We start from the raw sequence: 17734 nt of genomic DNA on the forward strand, positions 1-17734 counted from the left end.
CATCATTTCTTTGAGTGTTTGCCTTATATTTCAATGATGAAAGCGTCCTGAAGCAGGGTGAGATTGTTTTATTGCAATTTCAGTGAGTATGTCCACATGCAGTAATTACACTGCAGATTAGAGATATCACTGTCCTTTGTAAATATAGAGGAAATATTTTTAAATAAATTTGTATGTTTTATTAAATGAGTTTTTGTAGGTGCTTTTTATTTGATGTGTTTGCTGTTTGTTTCTAGGGCTGATTATGCAGTGATGGATTGAGTGATGGAATGATTTAAAATGACAACGTTTGTATTAAATATGACAATCAAAACATTGTGTATAACTATGTGTATGTGTTTGCATGGTGGATGTTGCTTTTGCACTGTTTTTAATTCAAGACAGTAAATTAAGGGAATAAAATTAGTGGTTGGATTAGATTCAGTAGTTTAGGAAGGGTTTCTATTTAATGTACTGTTCCTCAGAGTGGACAAATTGTAGGAGGTGGTTACAACACTTTTTACTCCTGAGCGAATAACTGGCATCAGCTAAACCTCAATACGAAGCTTGAACACCCTGTGCCATAACTCTTGCATAGTCCACATTTTATGTTTGATTTTCTTCCCTAATATGTTAAATTCAGTAAACAAACAGTAATTGCACATTAAAGTGTGCAGAAGTGTGATCTCTGTAGAGGTTTCTCTTTGAAAATCAACAAAACAAAGAATTTTATGAGGGATGCACAAACTTTTGCATACGACTGTGTAAAAGCTCAGGGTGTCCTGCAGAAAATGAGTGATGAATGAGTTTCTTGAGTATGATAAATGTATTTGTGAAAACCAACTTCAATATATCAAAAGATGGTTCTTCAAGGGTTCTATAGTAAAGAAAATGGTTCTATATAGAACCATGAACTCTCAAAAAAACCTTAGCATGATTAAAGGGTTATTTGCATTGTGAAAGGGTTCTTTACAGTGATGGACAATGTGCTATGGATGGTTCTATATAGAACTTTTTGAAAAAGGTTCTACCATGACCCTATCTGATGATGATGAAAAAGGCTCTATATAGCACCAAAGAGTTCTTTTATTGTTACCAGCCTGACATTGTAACAATAGAAGAACGCTTTTGGGTGCTATATAGAACCCTTTTCAAAAAGGTTCTATATACAACCATCTACAGCACAATTCTTCATCAGTCTAAAGAACTGTTTCATGATGCAAAAAACCTTTTAATCATCAAAGTGTTCTTTGAGTGTTCGTGGATCTATTTAGAGCCATTTTCTTTACTAAAGAACCCTTGAAAAATCATCTTTTTTTTAAAAGTGTAGAGCAATTTTCAAAAAGGTTCTATACAGAGCCATATACAACACATTCTCATCAATCTGAAGAACTATTTCACCCTGTAAAGAACTATTTAAGCATGCAAATGGTTCTTTGAGTGTTCATGGTTATATAAAGAACCACTGTCTTAACTAAAGACACTTCATAAAAGAACCATCTCTTGTAAGAGTGTAAGGTTGGTTGCAGGTGCTGGTTGTCATATTGTAAAAATCCAACATAAATTTGTTGGCCTTTGTAGCATTTTTTGTTTCCTGAACAAAGAACTGAAAAAATGTTGGGTTCAGTTCATTTTACTTCGTACAACACTTTCTGCATTAAAACCAGAACAAATGAAATAAATATGTAGCAGGTTTTGCTATTTAATTTTAAATTTGGTTATAAATTATTCATGGTTGACCTAAAATTTGGAATTAATTGAACATCAAAGTTTTGCCTTTTGTTTTGTAACCTTACTATATGATGCTCAGTGCACTTTTTTAAATGAAAACAATAAACTTTTAATATTTAAATCAATAAAGCTTTTGCTCAGAAGACCATGACTCCAAATCCCAGTGATGCTACAGCTGACCATCCCTGGGAAAACAGGAAATGCCTAGTGTCAATGTGTGATGGAAAATGTATTTGGAAAAGTTTTTAATTAATTTTCAGTCAAAACAGCCATTACAAGGCTTTTTTCAGCTCTGGAAAAAAAACAGAAAACACATATTTAACAGAAAAACAGAAAAGCCTCAACAACTACATATAACAAAAAACGTCATTACAGCTTCCATTCAAGGAGACTTTGTTTCCAGTTTTTCAAACAGATATTTCTTCACACCTCCAAAATTCAGTCAGGAAGTTGGTTTAGCACTTCCTGCTTCTTACAATTCACGTAATCCCAAAAACACATTTAGAAATGCTGAGGTCTGGACTTTGGGGTGGTAGGTCTGTTTTTCTGAGAACACCAGATTGATTTGTCTGTTTCCTGTAAGAGCTCCTTGACAGATTAACATAATTTCAGACTCATAGTGTTGAGTTGTCTTCTTACAGTGGAAGGATGGACAGAAACACCTGTGGATGTTTTCAGATCTGAAGCCAGAGTGGAGCCTGATTTTCTCCTCTCCCTCAAGTATTAAATTATCTGGTGGGGACAGTTTTGGTGGTCTACCAGGTCTTGCAGAGAGTTGTTAGGAGTGCCATTTTCTCTGTTTAATCAGTTTTTGAACTCCAGTTTTGGAAACTCCTGTTTTTTCACTTATTTAGATCACTTATTAGAAATTAATAACTCACTCTAAATGTAGGTATTGTGATATAAAGAGTGTGCTCTACAGTTTCTCATTAGGTTGAATGAGTAACTCACTCTAATTGCAGGTACTGTTATATAGACTGGCACAGAATAGATAGGAGAAATGATCTTTAATATGATAAATTCTTTAGATTCTTCTTTTTAGGGTCCTGTTGCTCTGTCCATGACATCACAGCCTTCCTCTGCACTCCCTGGAAGTGTCTAGAAAAAGAAAAGCACACTGTTTACTTTCAGAAGGGAACACAGTGGAGTTTCACTGCGAGCCATTAGGACAACGGTGGAGTTCTTCAGTGATTTCACTTTTTTTTCTTGTGCTTTGTGATATGATAGTGCTGAAAAACAGCACCAGATGGACCTCATTTGTTATATGTTCCTTCTCCAAGACTTGTCTGGACTGTCTGGCATTCACCCCCGTTAAACTGAGCCTGCACTGAGTGCATATTCCTACGGAATGTATCTCCAGTGTGATAAAGTATTCATTCTGTAAACTATCCTGATCTGATTAGAAGTTATGAATCTCAATATACATGCTTTTGAATGGGAATTCCATCATTGTTTCAAAATGTCTGCACTATTAAATTGATAAAATGTAAACATTCAAAGCGGTTTGGTGTGAAATGTCAGAATTGTTCACAGTGGTGGTGATAGGAACCAGACGTCCACCTCTAAAAGCTCCCTCACAGACAGTTATTACATGAAATGGTTATGACTACACTGCCTGATGTCTGAAACACTGTTTTAGGATAGTTTTGAAAAGCTTGTGGTCTAAAATGTATTTTTTGAATCCATTTATGGTGGATGGGGTGCATGTATATGGGAGGCAAATCCAGCCAAAAAAGAAATTAAAATTAAAACCATAAAATGAAAATGCAAACCTCTTTTTGCCATTTCTTTTTCCAAACATCTGCGCAAATATCCTGCCAAAATTGAAAATGAAATGAAATGCCTACATTTGCAATTTCATTTTTCACATGAGCACGAGCCATTTGTGACAAAAATAAAAATAAATGTAAAACAGCTATTTGTCATTTCATTTTAGTCATTATTCTGGGTTTTTCATGGCCAAATCTAAAATGAAAAAGCTAATAGAGAAAAGAAAATCCAAGCTTCACTTTGGCTTTGGCTTTTCTCCATGAAGTGCAGAATACGGGTCAAAACTAAAATCAAAATGCAATGTTTACATTGTTATTTCTTTTTCATAGCAATCGGCTGCAGATCTGACAAAATGAAAATGAAAAGGCAAAACTGATAAATCAACAGCAAAGTGACAGTTTGTGATTCAGTTTTCGGCGTCGACGCGCTTTAAGTGTCAGAATGAAAAGGCAAATGCAAACGAACATCAGCGCCACCTGCTGGACTTTTACTTTTCATTTTCGACTTTTCGATTTCGTTTTCAAATTGACCAACATGCAAATATATGTTAATTAGCACTAGGCGGGGCTACGGGGTACATTTTGGGACATCCTCAGACCTCCGAGTCAGAGCGGCATCATTCCTCAAGCTAAACGACTTTGAGTCTCAAGAAAATCCATCGTGATGTTTGTGCTCTGGTGAAACTGAACGTCAGCACAAACACCGTCAGAAAAAACTGGAAATGTTATACTGGCATTTATATCGAGATACATAATTGTTTTCTAAGTTATATGAACCACTATGTGCTCGACCAGGCCTGCGTTTGGTCTGACACCTTTTCTCTGAGGCCGTTTGGTCTGACGGTGTTTGTGCTGACGTTCAGTTTCACCAGAGCACAAACATCACGATGGATTTTCTTGAGACTCAAAGTCGTTTAGCTTGAGGAATGATGCCGCTCTGACTCGGAGGTCTGAGGATGTCCCAAAATGTACCCCGTAGCCCCGCCCAGTGCTAATTAACATATATTTGCATGTTGGTCAATTTGAAAACGAAATCGAAAAGTCGAAAATGAAAAGTAAAAGTCCAGCAGGTGGCGCTGATGTTCGTTTGCATTTGCCTTTTCATTCTGACACTTAAAGCGCGTCGACGCCGAAAACTGAATCACAAACTGTCACTTTGCTGTTGATTTATCAGTTTTGCCTTTTCATTTTCATTTTGTCAGATCTGCAGCCGATTGCTATGAAAAAGAAATAACAATGTAAACATTGCATTTTGATTTTAGTTTTGACCCGTATTCTGCACTTCATGGAGAAAAGCCAAAGCCAAAGTGAAGCTTGGATTTTCTTTTCTCTATTAGCTTTTTCATTTTAGATTTGGCCATGAAAAACCCAGAATAATGACTAAAATGAAATGACAAACAGCTGTTTTACATTTATTACATATATAGGCTGGATTTGCCTCCCATACATGTAGGGCGTTGTGAGGCAAAATAGATACGTTTAGGCTCACTGTTGGTTTTGGATAGTAAATAAAAGGGCTGTATTTGTGTTGTAGACATTGTGACCTCTGGTTCCTATCACCACCACTGTAAAGGAATCTGAGTCTCTACAATGAAGCATTTCACATCAAACCATTCTGAATGACTTTGTTTTAACCATTAAGTTATGCAGAAATTTTGAGACATGGTGGAATTCCCCTTTTTAAAAGTTATTTAAGGGCTCTTTACAAAAGGCAATGGTTATATACAGAATCACGACAACTTAAAGGACTATTTGAATGTATGCACTGTTGAATGTGGAAGTTGTGGAATTATCTTACGTTATATATTTTCTGCTGGTCTGCGCTGAAAGCCTCTTTCTTCTTTTGGCCACGGGCCTCCTCTTCAGCTTGGCTTGGCAGGAGGCCAGTGTCAATTCCACGCTTCTCAGAAACACATTCTTTGGTGCTTCAGCCTGTTTCTGGTAGATTAAGATACTGAACATGGGAATTAACACGAGACCCCGTGCCAAAGAGGGGAGAGAGAAACAAGCGAGCAGCATCAGTCTTTAAAAAAAAATAAAATACAATAAAAAAACCTCTGCTCTCAATTAATATTTTACTACATTTATAAACTTTAACGCTACTGTTTAATCTAAGCTATTGTACAAATGCAAAAAAAGACTGAATAAAAATAGCCTTTAAAATAAACTTGCGATCATCTTACGTTGATAAAAAATCAGTCTGGCCACGTCTTTGCGTCACAGCAAAGCGACTGCAGAGCGTGGAGAGGGAGGGGGCGTGGTTGGATTATCGATGGCGTCATCAGTGCGAGCCTGGAGCGTCTGGAGTGACGTGAGGTTCGATTCAGTTTATCGAACCGATTCCCTCCAAGTGTGTGATTCAATGAATCGAGCATGCGATTCAATAGGCTCGTTTTAGTTTCACTGATCAGGTGGCACTAAATAGCAGCATGAAGTACAGGGGCTTCGATAGATAGATAGATAGTGGATAGATAGTTAGATAGATAGATAGTGACGAAAATAATGCATTAACACTAAAATAGTTTTTTTTGTGAATCGGTTCGATCGATTCACCGAAAAGAACCGAATCTAAAGAACCGGTTCAAAAGAAATGATTCGTTCACGGGTCGTTCATCGCTACAGCGGGTCGCGCGCTGGCGGCGGTGTGTTGCGGGAAGAGTCGCGAGCGGAGCCTGCGGGATTCTGTTGTACGCGGCAGGATTCGGAACGGAGATCAAAGGAAGAAAAAGAGGAATCTGAACTCCTCGCGAGCCGCTCGAACGCGCAGAACAGGAGCGCGAGCGGCGGAGGAGTCGCGCGTAGAGCGCAGTCGATTTAGCCAGTACAAGCCGCTTCGGCTAGCGAGCGTTGCCTAGCTACGAGCCCCGGAGAGCGAGCGCGGGGGACCGCGAGCTCGGCGCGACACCCAACGCTGCCTTGAGTGAGCTGCCTTCAGCGCTGAGGAAACTTCGGGAAAAGCACCGAGAGCGTGGAGCCGCAGCGGCTGACTGACAGAGCGGCACTCTGAGGTAGAGATGAACACCGCTGTGTGTTATTACTGTCTGATATTTATCTGCTGTCGGCGATAAGACGGTAAACAGCTGGGCTGAGGAGGAGGCGACACTGCGAGCGGGCAGCGGCGGAGCTAATGCTAACGCTAATGCTAACGGATAAAGGGCAGCGGACGGGAGTGCAGCTAGCGTTAGCTTCGTGGCTAATGCTAAACCATAAAGGAGAGTTTTGTAGCTGAGTTAGCGTTAGCTGCGTAGCTAATGCTAACGGATAAAGGGCAGCGTATGAGGTTTGTGTAGCTAGCGGTGGCTAACTTACTTAGCTAGCTGTGGACGTCTCTGCTGTAGTTTGTGTGGAAGTGTTCGTATTAGTGCTGCTTTAATTTAAATTTAACGGCACACAGAGAATCACTGAGCAGTCTGAACTGTTAAAATTGAGTGAAATAAGTGTGGATGGTGAGGTACAGTAGGTCAATCAGGGGGTTATATCGGCACCAGGTATCAGAAGAGAAAGTCTAGCTAGCTGACTATCTTGCTAACTGACCTGATGTAACTTACTAACTTGATATTTTCTGTTTAATAAGTGTTCTGTAGTGTGAGTTGTCTCATGGTAGTGTGCGCTTAGAGAATAACTCACGTTTATCTGAAGTAAACAATTCTTAACCTGGACACACATTCATACGACCTGCTAGCAGCTAACTTAGCTGCTCTTCCAGCTTCGCCTGATCAGCGTGGATTGGCCGGCTTGCTGCTAAAAGTTATTAACTGTCCTTACCGTCTTCTCAGTTTACGTTCAGTGGTTACATATGCTGAACTCGCTAGATTCACTTTGTATATTAAGCTGTAGGCCCACAGGCAGTGCATTTAGCATTACGGTCGAAACTTTTTCCTTCCAGAGTTGTGTTGGTTAAATGTTAAGCACTGATCTGGTGTTGCAGCTATGCTACCTGCCTGATAACACTCTTCTGAGCTATTTCTGTTGAAGTGTCTGTGTTCTTTGGCTACTCTGATAAATAGGCGCGCGTAGGTGTTCTAGTAGTGTGCTTTATAGTAATCAGGGCCATGAAGAGAGTAGTTGAACTTGGTCTGGTGGAGTTGGTGAAGTACCCACCCCCCTCCCCCAGGCCTTAAGCAGCATGCAGGGCGCCATGGCCAAGCACATGGACCACTGAGCACTTTAACCACACTGAAATATCCCAAATGGTCAAGCTTTTCTAAAACCATTTTTATTTCTAAAAGAAAACTAGCATTCAATAGATTGGAAAGTACAGACGTGCAAGCTTGAGTGTGAAAGAATTGTGATGTGTTGGGTGTACCAGACTAGTCATGTTGCAATGTAATTTGTTATGAAATGATTATTGCCTTTTGCCTACATGTGTTTATTATGTAATTACTGTTGTCAAAGCCACCGTGTTAGCTCCTGCCAGAGCTTCTGTCCTTCCAAAGCGCCTGAGGTGTCTTAGTGCTTTTCCACCAGACAGTGCGGTGCTTTGTGGTGGTGTGGTTAGTAATCTGTGATCATCCATTGCCAGGTGACTTGTATTGTACCTGAGCACCTGTGCTGGATTTAGTTGCCCTTCTAAAGAGATGCCAAGCACAATAATGCAGACCACTGATTGGTCAAATGCAGCTGTTGCTGAATCGATGTGCAATGGCACTCGAGTCAGATATTTAGAAATAATACTGCTATTTCTAAAGAACTCTAGCTAGTCTGCTCCTCTTAAAGTCAACCTGAAATCAAAATAGACCTTTGTTACCTTGCTAGTTCATGTCTTTGGTCACATTTAAGCACAGTCCATTGTGGCATATCAATCAAAAGACAAAATTCTTGTTTCTGCATAATCTTTCATAGTAATGTAGTAATTTCTGCCCACCTCTAAATGCCTTCTGAGGTTTGAGTCGACGTGTTTCAGTGGGATGCAAAAATTGAACTGACCAATAACATTTTAGTATGTTTTCCCTACTTCTCCTTCACCCTGACCTATCATTGAGCAAAAGCACCAGTCCTTACCTCCGCTCCCGACTGCAAGGACATGTATATCAGAAGACAGCCTCCTTTCTCACTTTACTCTCTCACTTTTGGTGTTTGCTAAAAACCTGTGTTCATGTTACCAGTAGTTAGGTAGTTCAAATAGCTGGCGGTACTTGCTGTTTTGTAAAGTTTTCTGCGGCGCTGAGAGACTGTGCGGGGAGGTCAGCTGATGATGGAGCGATGTGCACAAACAAATACGCACACAGAAACACACACAGTCCATCTATTGCTCAAACGATAGGTAATTACACTCCTACAGTGGAAGCGTAAGAAATGCGAGAGCAACATGGATGCTAACAGGCTAGCCTGCTAACTGGCATTTCGCCTTGTCTACACCTTAAAAAGAAAAAAACACATTAAAATGAATCTTTCAACAATTAATGAATCGTGTTTCAGAAACTACAGAAAACGCACATTCTGCTGACCATCACAGTCTGACTCTGTGTTCCTTACGGAACGCCAGCCTTTCAGGATCCAGTTAAAAACTGGAGACAAAAATCATGTTCCACCCACAATTATTTCCCGCCTATTGACTTTAACATAAGGCCAAATGCAGAGTAAAAGGTAAATCAGAGCTTGAAGCTCCTCTACTGTTGCTTCTGCTGTTTATGTTTACTGTTAATACTAGCATCCTGTGGAAAGTCATGTGGCCACCTCATAATTTCTAGAGAACTCCTCCTTTGGATTAGTTTTAGGGCTTGCATTAGTAACCATACCATGCTGAACTGGACTGTCTAGTGCTAAAGTGCTACTTGACTTCTTTCCTATAGGGGTTATTTTTGGGAGTGGAGAGCTGGACTCAGTTTGCTTTTATGAGTATTGCAGCTTTAATATTTCTTCCCTTATTTCAATAAGGTTGCTGGTGATATTGTGGAAGGAAAGTGTATCTGTGATAGTGTCGTAGATAAGTGTACTTAGTTCCTTTTAATGAGCTCTGGAAATGGTTATAGCGTTGTTGGAAATCCACAGCAGATGATAAATTAACAAGACACTTGTCATTAAAGGAAAATTCTGCCAATTTTTCTGAATTACTGCATAATTAAATCATTAAGATGTAAACAGTCATTCAGAGTGGTTTGATGTGCTCTGTTCAAGAGAGTTTAATGCCTCTAAAAGCTCCCACACAGAAAGGCTTTGTGCTAAATGGTTACAAATATGTTGCTTGATGCCTGAGACATTTTTTTATGATAGTTTTGAAATACAATTTTGGACTTTTTTTTAATACACTTCTGGCAGAGAGACACACGCAGGGTGTTTCAGGCACAATAGTCCCAAAAGAAAGTTTTGTTTTATATTTTTTTTTTAGATTTACCACCACTTTACCATCAACATTTCATATAAAAACTCAGAAGTGTAGTTTCATTTGTGGTTTTGAATTGTAAATAAAATGGCTTTTTTGGGCTGTGGACTTCACGACCCCTGGTTCATATCACCACCACTGTAAAGAAATCCAAATCTCTACAATGAACCATTTTACACCAAACCACTCTGAAGGACTTTGTTTACATCTCAACCATTGAATGCAGAAATGTAAAATCTGTCATAGTCCCTTTCAACTCAGGCTGTTCTATCTGACCTGAGTTTTTCTTAAAAAAATGTGGGTGATTAAACTATTGTATGCGTTGTGCTTGATGATGCACTGATATGCAGTTTTGAGGCTGATGTGATGATGGATAATTCATTTGTGGTCTTGTTATGGTCGGTACTTATGTCAATAACTAATGATTAATGTTGTCACTTTAATCAGCAATGGCAGCGGTCAGCAGGATATTCTTTCAGAAATAAAATTTTGCTGTCAGCTCCAGTGGTAGAGTAAACAGGTAGAATCATGACAGTAGAGACTGCATTGCTTTTTTAACGCTATAAACGTGTTACTTTTAAATGTTTACAATAAAAAACAGTTTAGCTAATCCTCATGTTTTATGTTATGGGCTGTTTGTCATGTTTGTCATGGTTTCACAGCTTGAGTATTTAATCCAGGGTTTACAGAGAAAACTGTTAACCGACTTTATTAGTAACACGTGGTTCCATTTGTTAGGTTTTGTGAAGCTGAAACTTAGTCAGGAACCATGTTTATGTTGAACTCGCTTCATGAGACAGACCCCTGGATGGTTATTGAACCTTAAGTATTCAATGTTTGTGGTGATGATATCCAATATTCTCTGTGTGGGAAAAGAATGGAAACCCCCATCACTTGGGTGTACTGATTTCAATGAAGTTTTGAACATTGTTAAAATGAGTGACAAAACTATGACCATAAGAAAACGTAAAGCTGTATTAATGACATGTCAGTAATACAAATAACTCAAATAACTGAGCTTTTTCTGTATAGAACTTATAAATTCTAGGGATTGTGATTTTAGAGGGTGCTGAGGCAGGAGCTGAAAAAGTTTAAAACTTTGGAGAAACTTCATCAAAACAGTTTTGACAGGTCTACCTCTTCGTAGTGTAGCACTCTGTAATGTCTGTTTAGGTGTGTGCTTTGGTGTAGACTTTTGGCTGGTGTACTTGTGAATTTGTGCTCTCATTTTAAACAGCCTAGAGCTAAGGCTTGCTGTTTGCCTCTGTTTCTGTTGGCTGTTGGTTTTACATTTGAGTGATGTCTGAAGTTATGTGAAGGTTCTTTAAACTTAGTGGCTGCCGAAACATTCCTCACACTGTAAATGCTCTGAAGTATGACCGCAGGTGGCCAATCAGTGGCATTAACTTTTCAGTTAACTCAGAGTGTTTACAAAATCCAGGGCTGGAAACTGGACTGAAGATCCAGATTTGAAGATCTCTGTTTTATGGTATATTGTGAGACCGCATCATAGTTATGTGGTGATTGAAAATGATGATACATGTTCATATCACCCATCCCTAGTTCTTGTGAATCTGCTTTAGCAGCCAGGGCTGTAGATGTAGAATTTTGTTGTGAAGTCTGTGTCCCTTCAGTTCTCTGGAGGAGTTGTTTTTTTCATGTTAGCCAGTTTGTCTAATATATATATATATATATATATATATTTTTAAAGCTACTGTAAAAGCAGGGCTGAGTGTCGATGCCTTTCTTTCCTGCTTTTTGAAGTAGCTGCTTCCAAACACCTGTCCTAGAGATGAAAGAGTAGAGAGTATCACCCGTTGTTCGCTTTCACCTGGTCCGTTTCTGCCCCTCGTCATGTCTGTTTGCGTGTTTTAAGACTTACATGGTTGTTGTCATCTGACCTTTCTTAATATATCATTTCAGATTGAGCCAAAATGTTATTATGGCCAACAGTGCTTGGTAGAGCCATCTTTTAATCCTTGTGATATTGGTCTTTGCAAAATGGATATTGCAGAATCATTCATATGAGTGCTGATTAGCATGTGTGCGTACGTCATTTCATGGCACAAGTTCATTCACGCTGAAGACACATATGAATTACTTATGCACTATGTGCGTATCAGTTCACAAAATGTTGTATTTTCGATTTTATATGAGACAGTGGCATCTTGAAATAATAGAAAATTCGATGCAGCAAAAGAAGTGACTAAAAATGTGCCTTATGTTAATTTATTTCATTTTTGGTTTATTAGAGCATTTAGTTATAAAAGTACCATATATTGAGGGTTGGTTTGTGGCAGTATGAGTAAGGATACTTGTGAATTTACTCCCATTTCATGTTTTGCTTGTTGCGGTGTAATATGATTGCGGGAACTGTGGAACTGTGACTGTGGAAAACGATTGCAGTCAGCTTCAGCAATAACAGTTGTCTCAAATAATTGTGATCATCTCAAGTAGTTTTGATAGGCAGTTGTGTAATAATTGTGACAGGCCTACAGCTAACAGATACCCACGTTAGCTAGCATTGCATTGACCGATCGAATTTGCGATCTTCTGATGATAGAGCCAACACTTAGACATTTGTGCCACTCTGGAAATGAATTTGCGTGAATATGCATCACGATGCAGTGATACGTCATGATACATTATACAACAGTTAGTTCCGGCCATGCAAGCTGATTGGTTGAGAAGCGTTCTAACCGTGCTGTTATTTTGCCATAACATCATGGTATCACTCCGCTGAGACGCCGTTGCTAAGCAGCTGTGGGAGATGCTCAAGCCATTTGAATGTTTTTACTTCTTACTTTGCGCACAAACAGAAAATGGATACTTAAGATTACATTTGACCTACAGCTGATTTGGTCAGACTCTGAAGATAAGACTACACTAAATTCTGTCCATTGGTCTGTGTAAGGAGCTGGAGAACGAACTGACGGCTGTGCAGCAAGTGAGCGGAGCTCGTTACTCTGACGTAGCAACAAGCTGCTTGTTAAGGAACTAAAATTGGGTGGAAGGAACTGCTAACATTAAAACATATTAAATGCCATGTTCACGGCCCAATTTATTTATTTCTTACTTTATTTATTTAACTATTGTATAAAAGCAATAGAACACTCAAGGTTGTGTTATCGTGTGTAACATCACGGCTATGATGATCTAAGGCACAATCAAACCACAGGCGTGATGTTATTTCTCGATAACACACTTCCTCTCGTGTTCTATTGCTTAAGTATGATTTCCTACGGTACAGTTTGATACAACAGTGTTGTTTTGCTGCATCCCTTTTACACACTGCGCAGAAGATCAGATCAGAGCAAAATCGCCAAGGTTAATTCTGTCTTTTTTCCGTTTTCCTTTTCTTGTTCACACTCATGTCTCCTTCTATGTAATATTAACTAAACTGACCCAGAAAGAGCACACAATTACCTGTGTAAAACTGGATACTCGATTAATCGTCAGTATAATTAGTAGATTACTCAGTTATTGATTTTAATTGATGGTGACAGCCATAATTCTACCTACAGGGCCAATTTATGTACCCAGAGCCCCTGAATTTGCTCCCGAGTTGGCCCCCTTTGTTGCAGTGTCATGGAAACGGTCCCTCTATGTTAGCTGGTTGGAGCTCAGAGCAGTGTGAATTATTTAGAGCTCTGACACGCGTCACATATACACACTTCAGTCCCTCTTTTCATCTGGACAGCTGGTGCTGGGTAATGCCTTTCCCTTTTTTGTGTGTGTTTTTGTGCTCTGTGTGAGCTGCAGGTGTTGTGGCGATCACTACAGGTGATCACTGTAACTTCAGCACTTAAGTGTTAATTTAATACAGTTCTAGAACGCTGTGGCATGTTGTGTATCAAGGCTACACAATGAATCATTTGTTAATTGCGATATTGGCTTTCGCAAAACCATTATCACAGAAAACAGTAATACGCAAATGAGCCCTTTAAAGCATTATAGTATTTGTTACAGTGTGGTGTGATCATCATGACCACTCAAAGCTGACTTTAATGAATCAGAACCACAATCAGTTCATGCAGTCCAACCAGAAGAAATTATTTTGGTCAAAATACTGCAGGTTGATCTTTACGTTATTGATTGACCACCTTTTTAACATTTCCTGTTTTTACATGCATTTCGGTTAACCCCTTAAACTCCAGGCTAATTGTTAAGTTATAAATTGTAATATTTTGTTTTTAGCATAAATCATTCAGGACCTGCTGTGAACCATTCAGGACCTGCTGTGAACCATTCAGTTACTATGAGTAATTCAGCAACTATTGTGAATCATTCAGTAGCTGCTATGAATCATTCGGTAACTGCTGTGAATCATTTGGTTACTCTGAATTATTCATGAATTTAGCATGAATCATTCAGCAACTGTTGTGAATCATTCAGCAACTGCTGTGAATCATTCAGCAACTGCTCTGAGTCATTCAGCAACTGCTCTGAATCATTCAGCAACTGCTCTGAATCATTCGGTTATTTTGTATTATTCACCATCTAGCATGAATCATTTTGTTTCTGCTGTGAATCATTCAGTTATTACTATGAATAAGTAACTGCTATCAATCATTCACTTATTATGAAACAGTCAGTGTCTGCAATGAATTGTTCAGTGTCTGCAATGAATTGTTCACTTATTATGAATCTGTTGTGAATCATTCAGTTACTATGACTGGTATTCTAAGAATCATTTAGTAACTGCTCTGAATCATTCAGTAAATATGAAGTATTTGGAATCTGCTGTGAATCATTTGGTATCTGTTATGTATCGTTTGGTATCTGCTACAAATCATCTGTTATCTTCTATTCAGTAACTAATATGGATATTCAGCAACTCCTGTGAATCATTCAGAGTCTACTGTGAATTATTCAGTAACAGCTGTGATACTGTGTTCTGTAAGCTCTGTAATGAGGGTGAGGAACTGAAGTGTGGACCCACACAGGCCTTCAGAGTTTTAATAGATTGAGATTGTACTTCAAATATGCATGTTTGTATGAGAGAGGGAGTTAAGCATTGTCTGTGTGAGAGAGATCGGTCATGTCTTTGCGAGGTTAAGTGACTTTAGTTCTGCGTATTTAATTCTTGCCATAATTCTTGCAGATCAGTTTTCCCAGTACCTTCCCATGGTTTATTAGGGCAAACTGAGCCTCCATCCTGGATATTTCCCTCCTGGGGGACCGCTGAGTGCCAGCTGAGCGCAAGTCTGTGCCAAAACACTGAATGATGCAACATAAATATAATAATGAGAACATTTAGCGTTCTTATAACAGCAGATTATCTCTGCCTCCTCTGGGGACAGACCTTTCGCAATGAGATTGTACCGGACCACTGTGAGAAAGTTTACATACACCAGTGCAGCTGTCCGACTTTACGGTCACAATACAAATAAGACTCTCTCTGACTGTGGTCAACATTGCATACTTGTACTCTTAATCATATTGTGATACTGTACTGTTCAAATGAACTGTAGTATTGGTCAGAGATATGAAATGTAGGCCCCAAATGATATAAAAAATTTGACTGCAGATTTTAAGAAGCTACACAATTCCAGAAAACGGTAATGGCAGATATAATTTAATATGCTCATTAGTTTAATTAAAAACTCTGCTGACTGATAGGATTGTCACTTGTCATTGTAGAAAAACTTACTGACACAGATTTCTTTACAGGGATACAAATATCCGTGTAATTTGCTATCCAAAAGAATCAGTTAATCTATGTGTGTTTTCTCTGTTTTTTGTGTAATGTTGATGATGGTAAATCTGAAAAAAATATTTTTTGCTTTGCAACCACCTGCATGTACTATCGCAACCCAAAGCCTCAGACACCAGGCAGCGCGTTCAACTTTGTGAGGGATCTTTTAGAAGTGGACTTCTGGTTCCTGTCTATGGAGGACCAGATTTGCCAAAATGAAAAATAAATAAAATGAAAAATAAATGACTTAGTAAATTAATATATGACGTAGAATTGCAAAGAATAATGATAAATCTAAAAATAAAAAATATACATAACAATTAATATATTGATAAATAAAATCTTATATAAATTAATGTCTGCATTTATTTATATGTCTCTTTAGTAATTTCTCAATACCTTCTCACCAATTTTTGTATTTATTTTTGTTATATGTTGCTTCATTAACATTTTTTTCTGTTTTTTTATTCATTTATTTCAATAACTCTTTTCTATATTTCTATATTTATTTATTTCTGTATTTATTTCTGTATTTTCTTGTCCTTATGCTAATAAAGGGGCTGTCAGTCAATGATGTCACAGTGTCTTAATATTCCTATTGGTTGATCGATGTCAGATTCTGTAGATTGATTGTACATGTCTTGCTCTCTCAGCAGTAACTAAGGACAAGACAGTACAGTAATGGCTTCTTACAGGCAGCAGACAGCCAGAGATCTCAGAGTTTCAGCTGATCTGGCTGAAAATGCAAGTACGGATTATTTACTCTTTCGTGTGGAGGCTGTGGCGGACAGTTTGCTCCATTTTGCTGCCTTTGCTGATACAGAGGTCGACCCCATAGTGTTCAGAACTTTTGAGGAGGTAGTTCATCTTTTTCTGCAAAATTCAGATCACCCAGACATTTGGACACCCTTTTCACATACAGTCTGTGGAAGCCCCCGAAAGTTGTTTGTCGGCAGGTTTGTCTGTCCGTGCAGTTCTTTATGGAGTTGGTGAAAGAACAGTTTAATCAACTCTTCTCCTCCTGGTCTTGATTGTTAAGCCTGTACGTGAAAAACACGCCCCCTCATTATCATATGAACGACGGAATACAGAAATAAATAAATAAATTAATGAAAAAAAAATGAATTAATGAATCAATGAATAAAGCGAACAATTGTTAAATATAGATATGGAAAAAATATATAAAAATGGCATTAATAAAACACATTATTTTTTAATTTTATTTATTTTTCAATTTGGCAGATCTGGTCCTCCTTACCTGTCAGCATCACTAAGAACAATTCTAACTGTAACTTTATGTAGCACAGAGCATTTTTAAAGAGCATCACTCTTTATCTTTTTATCTGAACCATTTATTTATGCAGAAGGTCTGAAAAATCAGAGGAATTCCTTTTGCCTTTTTTTGGCTCGTTAACTGTGTCATTTAGAACCGGTCCAATTACCCAAGCATTAAGTAGCCCCCGTCTTCTAGCTTTTTCCTTCTTGATGAAACATGATGAATGTATATCTTTAGGCCCCGTATGTGCTTATTTACTTTATTGACCTGTATTCAATGAATTTGTAGTAGTTATTAAATAGTTAACTGTGTCTGCTGTTCTTATAGAACCTCAGAAATCCTAACATGTTAGGATTTAATCATGAAATATTTGTACAATGTTGATGTTTTCGAATGGCAACAAGAAACAAACAGTTTATCAAGTGCAGTGACAGAATGAAAAAGTAAAGTTATGCTTTATATTTCATCATCATTTTCATTATTTCAGTTTAATAGTCTCGTATTTGGAGAAGAAAGTTAAATCAATGAATAAGCAAATAATCAAGCGAATAAATAAGTAAATAAATGCAAGTGCCAGCAGAGGAATCCAAGCCCCCCTCTGATCACCCTTCTCCCGATCCAGCTTTGAGTTATGTTCTCTGAGAGAGAGAGAGAGAGAGAACAAAATTAGAGGGGGAGAAAGAAAGGTGAGACAGAGATGGGATGAGAGACTGTGATTGAGAAGGAGAACAGAAGATGAAGAGAAGGAGAAAATGGGAGCAGAGAGAGAAGAGAAATGGATAGATGGATAGAGAGGAAAATAGAATGAAATAGAAAAGAGTAGCCAGAAGAAAAAAGATAACATACCTAGAGTGAGAGAGAAAAGAGGAGAAGACAAAGATGGAGAGAGAGGGAAGAGATGGCGAAAGAGAGAGAAGAAAGTAAGCATAAAAGAAAACGACGAGAGAGTTTCCTTTCGT

At 38.4% G+C, this 17734-nt stretch overlaps 1 protein-coding gene across 1 annotated transcript in view; it reads left to right on the forward strand.

The window, feature by feature from the left end:
- Window positions 1-6367: 6367 nt before the first annotated feature.
- Window positions 6368-17734, forward strand: part of fbxw7 (F-box and WD repeat domain containing 7) — a 217845-nt gene continuing 206478 nt past the window's right edge. Inside the window, exon 1 of the mRNA XM_036583817.1 lies at window positions 6368-6487. The gene's annotated coding sequence lies outside the window, so the exon portion shown is untranslated. The remainder of the gene's footprint in view (window positions 6488-17734) is intronic.

Source organism: Colossoma macropomum, unplaced genomic scaffold (genome assembly GCF_904425465.1).
Source record: "Colossoma macropomum unplaced genomic scaffold, Colossoma_macropomum, whole genome shotgun sequence".
Taxonomy (NCBI): Eukaryota; Metazoa; Chordata; class Actinopteri; order Characiformes; family Serrasalmidae; genus Colossoma; species Colossoma macropomum.